The sequence below is a fragment of a genome, unplaced genomic scaffold (assembly GCF_019419815.1).
Source record: "Pyrus x bretschneideri cultivar Hongxiangsu unplaced genomic scaffold, Pyrus_bretschneideri_v1 Contig29, whole genome shotgun sequence".
Taxonomy (NCBI): Eukaryota; Viridiplantae; Streptophyta; class Magnoliopsida; order Rosales; family Rosaceae; genus Pyrus; species Pyrus x bretschneideri.
Genome location: NW_025999601.1, coordinates 3,484,978 through 3,490,637, shown reverse-complemented (window position 1 = coordinate 3,490,637; position 5,660 = coordinate 3,484,978). Strand labels below are relative to the sequence as shown.

Below are 5,660 nucleotides of genomic sequence, written 5' to 3'. Positions count from 1 at the left end.
GGAAGGGCCATGAAAAGGGATACCCACCGGGGTTGAAGAATTGGGAAAGCCATAAAGGAAAATTGGAAAAACCAGCAGCAGATGGAAGGGGAGAAGAAAGAAAAAAACAAAAACAAAAACAAAAAGCTACCCACCGATCCTAGCCGTAGCTAGGACCAATAGTAGCAAAGGGAAGTATGATCACGATCGGGATCACTCACACAAGAAGGTGAGAAGCACCCTCAAATAGAGGGATGATCCTGAAACCCAGAGAGGGTTCTGGAAGGAACTCATCCTTCTTTATGCAATTCTCGGAGAGAAGATTTTGGGGGCAAAGCTTAGTGATTTCAAGACTTATACTTTCAAGGTGTTTTCATTCTTTTTCTATTTCGATAAGGACTTTGTGATTTCTATTATGAATATGCGTAACTAATCCTCTTTTTGCTAGGATGAGGCCATGATCCTTAGCAAAAATATGTAGTCTCTTTTTAATTTGCCTATGAATTTATGCATGCAAGTTTTGAATTGTTAATCACCGGTTTAAACTATCTATTTGTTTAAACTATCTATTTGTCTTAGTGATTTGCGACTATTAGGATATTTAGAAAAGTAATTTGATGCAATTTTGGCGGATGGCTGTCCCTAAAATTGACCAAGGCTTTTTGTGGTTAATATGTGTAACTTCTTAGGATGGACGCACGTCTTAAGGGTTATATGGTTTTTCAAAAGGTTTTTACAAAATTTAATGAGTCTTGCATGTTCACATTCGATCTGGACACCACGGATGGGTTGCATGTTAGATATATGTTCTATGTTGGAGGTTTCAAGTAGGATATATTTTAGGAAAACCTAACCTTCAAAATATGCATGTGTAATTCATAATTAATTAGAACAGCTACATAAGATTGTTAGGGTGATGGTGGAACCCTAGTACTTTCTCAACTTGAATTCTAAAAATTGTTTCCTTTTCCCTTCTTTAAAATTGCAGATTTTAGTTAACCTTTTTAATTAAATTCGTTTGTCTTAATTTAGGTCATCAAGTCACCATTCTCCAAAACTTTGGTCAAATTAATTTGTTGGGAATTGATTTCACGTTAATCTATTTAAATTAATCCCTGTGGAAAACGATCTTACTTGAGCCAACTACACTACAATAACCTTGTTTCTTTTGTAAGTATTTTATGTATTTTAAACTCTTTTTGTGCAGGTGGTAAAAATCCTATCAATTAACAAGATGCAACTTGTCAAAAAAAAAAAAATTATACTTTCCCCAAAACAATTTCTGTTTATCAGCTGTTTTGAGTGAAACAGAGAAACGGTGCTTGTGGTCACTTTGGTCATGAATCAGATCAGCCAAGTGCAGAAACTATTTCTCGTTGAACCAGATCATGAATCGTGACTAATGCACAGGAAGTAAGTCCCCTATACTATACTTTCACAAAAACAATTACAGTCCTGATGAGATTGAGATCCCTCTATGCAGGCCATTCAACCATATCATTAAATCGTCAGGTAAGACCATTTAAGAAACAAAGAAAAGAATCCATCGTTAGTAGTGGAAATTGGCAGGAAAAGAAATACCTCTAAATCTCCGTGCAAAGAAGCGATGACCTGAACACATAAACGAGCAATTGTTCTTATTTTAAACTCAACACAATAAGAATAAAAGAGAAAAGTATCTTGTTGATAATAATATATACAAATCATTGCCTATAAATTGCAGAGAAAATAACCAAAATGTGTAGGCTCATTGACTCCATTGTAAAACGAGATATACATTCATACGCACCTGAATAAAAAGCCTATGAAGGCGTTCTTGCTCGGCGATTGTAAAATTCGGAAATGCTTGGTAGAATTCTTTAAGTGTTAAATTCATCATACAAAACAAAGCCAGACAAATTACAAATTCGCGAGGATGAAATGCATAAACTCAAAAGAAGCACAGAATTAAAATGAAAATCGCAGACGCAACGCAGCATAAATCATTGTAAAGAAGATGAAATTGTAAAGAGAAAAAGAGGCCTGCTTAAAACAGGAAGTGAGCAGAGAACGTATGGCCAACTTAAGGGCTTTCTTCATGTCCAATTCCTTCGTCCCCATCGCAATTGCACACACAAAAGATTTCTGATTTTCGATACACGGAATAGGCGAGGTTAAAACCCTAAATCCACACAAATTACGAACCATGAATAATTCAATTTCACCACAAATATGTTTTAACAGCAAATTAAAGCAGACATAAATGGCAAGGAAAACAAGGTTTCACAAAGTTGCAAAGAGAGTGAGACTGGGAAATGTAGACCTGCAGCAGAATTTGAAGTGGCTTCCTGTGAATTGTGATGTGGCCGTATGTGCTTCGAGAGCTGCCGTCTGCGTAGTGGCTTCGGGGAGGAGATGACGTTTTCTCAGCGCGCGGAATCTGAAGAGATTGAGTTGAGGGGGGAATACTTCAATTGTCATTTTAAATTTTTAAGGAAGGAAAGGATTTGCAAGAAAAACTTTTGTTTGCAAATAACTACAAAATAAAAAGGCTAATTTTTCTATTTGACCCTGAAATGGCCCTTTAATCTCACTTTACTCCATGAAGCTTGATTTGTCTAACTTTACCCTGTGAAACTGTCAAAATCAAATAATTTCACCTTATTTATGTCAGTATTGGCCAAGATCTGGCAGTTGTAGAGGTTTATGGTAGTATGAAAATTTCATACCTCATCAATTACAGTGGCTCATCTCTGCCAGCATAGTATGAATTGTCCAGACTGCCCATTCATTTAATGTCCGTGAGACATAATTGACGAAAATAAGGTGAAATTAATTTAACAAAAAAAAAAAAAAGTGAAATGACTCCATTTTGGTAGTTTCAGGGAGTAAAATGAGACAAATTCAATTTCAGAGGGTAAAATAAAACAAAAAGACAATTTCAGGAGGCAAATTAATAAATAAGTCAAATTAAAAAGGTGAGTAGGTCGCATATTGATTTTTCTTATGATTATATTTGAATTTTCATGTATGTGTTAACATGAGAAATTTTTATGTGAAGTTGAACACTTATAACCAAGAAGGTGTTATAATTTGGGTGAAGTAATAACACTATGCCTCCCCTCAATACCATTATTGAAACTTCACTTTTTTTTAGTACAATGGTATATTTTACACTAAAGGGGAGAAGGGAGTTTGACTAAGCCACACAATAGGCAACCTAATTTGGTTTCGAATTCACCATCTATGAGATTTGAACCTAAGACCTCTCACTTGCAAGTGAAAAGGAATGCCACCAGACCGTAGTACTGAATGACTTATTGAAAATCCTACTTAAATTCAAGGATAAATTAGGTAGTATCCCTTGTTTTTATTCTCATTAATTGAAACTTTATTCTTTTTTCATTTTTGATTAAGGTCCCTTAACTTTTCTCCTTGTCATTATTAGAATATTAAATTATTTACAAGTTATCATTTGTAAATTTAGAAAATGAAAAACTTATTAATCATTTCCAAATATATGTTTTTTGTGACATCCCGTCCCGGAAATATCGAAACGTACATTTGAAATTTCAAATTTTACCCCTAGTTCGTTACATTTACGTGTAGTGTTGTGTTGTGTAGTGTTGTAGGACCACACACACTCACACACTCTCTTTCTCTCCCGTGTTTTCCTCTCCCTCTGTCTCTTTTCTGTCTCTTCTCTCTCTCTCTCCCAAGCTCCGTTCTTCCTTCTTCTTTCTTCAAAAACGTACGGACGACACACAAATCACCCAAACCTTGATGGATCGAAGGAACCAAGGGCATTTTTGGACTCGTGAAGCTCGTACGAGTACAACCATACCATTTTCAGGTGAGAAATCCTTCGTTTTCGCGTCGATTCGAGGTAATCCGTTTTGAACACTGTTCATGCGAATTTAATCTAGCTTGTTTTTGGGATTTTGAAGCTCATAGATGTCTTAGTGAGGTCCCAAGGAGCCTCGGAGTACTTCGTTGGAGAAGTTTGGACGTCGGGATCATCGTGGTCAAAGTTGGCCGGAGCTTTCGAGGGGTTTTCCGGCGAAACCACGGCGAGTTAGGGGTCAAGGCAGGTATGGATGTGTTCGTCTCGTCAATACCTTCATTTTGATATATAGTACGTCGAAAATGGTTAAGAAATGAAGAAGTTATGACACTTTGAAATTTACCCAGAAATTCCGGCAAAACACTATTTCCGGCGAAACCAGTCCGGCGACGCGAGGAAGAAGACGCGCGCGTGGGCAGCGCGTGAACAGGGCGCGTGGGGGCGCGTGACAGCTCCAAATTGAGTTCTAAAAATTGTCACGCGTTCGTGACGTCGTGTAGATCACCGTGGTATATTCATACACCCAAATTGAGCAACGTATGAGAAAGTTATGGACGAATGTTTGGTGTATGCGCGTTAAATAACGTCAATTTGGTTACTTTTTGTATAGGTGAAAATTATACAGAGGAAGAATGTAACCAAGCTAGGGGAGGCTCAGGGACCTATGAGACGTCGATGTGATCAGTGAGTGGGCAGTTATTTTTCAGTATATATATATACACGTATGCTTGACGTATTTCCCAGAAACGTATTTTAAAAGAAATACGAATTAATTATCCTGTCATATATGCATCATATTTGAATATGTGCATTACTATAATTATGCATACTGTTGCATGGTGCTGAGGAGGCCCAGGTAAGCTACGATTGAAATACTATCATCACATGCATTAGTAGTGGCATACATTTACATATGTGTATTGGTGCTATGGACGCACAGGTAAGTGCCAGGTAAGTGGTATTCATGTTGTTATGCAGTAGTAGTTTGAGAGGATTAGAGAACTCATAATCTGCACCCCCGGTGTTAGTGCTCCCGTCCAGGGCCAGGGCACAGCCTTCACGTGTATGTTCACCAGCACCGCATGCTCGTCTTGGATCCAAGTTAGGTGCAAGCCTGTCGTAGAGATCACATTAGGTGGTTCCGACTTGTAGGTGACCCGCGATTTATCGCCAGCTTCACGTGATCGTAGCACTAGAGCATACATATATATATTACACCCAGCTTGTCGTGCAGACCACGTTAGGTGGTTCCGACTCGTGTGCAGATTCAGTGATTGAGTTGAGCGTGGAGCTCTAGGTGCAGCGGTACATGTCACGTTAGGTGACTCCCGGCTGCCAAATTATATATTGTGATGTGATTTACGCTTGAGCATTTACATTTATTATGAGATTCTATTGTGGCATATTCTCAAGCATGAATGGCATATTGTGAGCATGAATGGCATATCATGGAACATGATTGACATATCTATACATACGCATATATGTTTATTTTCTGGGAAATTATACTTGTTTTACGGCGAGGGGTTACAAAGTTTTGAGAAGTGTTTGGAATTGGAAAAGAATTGTTTTACTGACCCACTCAACTTTGTTTTGCGCCCCTCCAGGTTCAAGAATTTTAAAGGTGTGGTGACTACGAGGAAATTCAACGGTGTTCTGACAGAGTAGACCAAATAAGGACTCACCTTCGGGTGTTTCATTTTAGAAGTTGTATATTTTAAAGCTTCCGAACTGTGCAAATGGTTACGTCACTCTCACGTGATGGCCAGCATGCCCTCCTTCGGGACGGGGTGTGTCAGTTGGTATCAGAGCCTAAGTTTCAATCTTGGACATCTTGAGAAGTTCTAGTGAATTCTGT

The 5,660-nt window shown here is 38.2% G+C and overlaps 1 long non-coding RNA gene across 1 annotated transcript; it reads right to left on the bottom strand.

Moving 5' to 3' along the window:
- Nucleotides 1–801: 801 nt before the first annotated feature.
- On the bottom strand, nt 802–2,578 carry LOC125479423. Its single transcript, XR_007259998.1, has 3 exons — nt 2,282–2,578; nt 1,769–2,140; nt 802–1,590 (listed from the first exon to the last, which is right to left on the bottom strand). It is a non-coding gene; the product is annotated as an uncharacterized LOC125479423 (long non-coding RNA).
- Nucleotides 2,579–5,660: the final 3,082 nt, after the last annotated feature.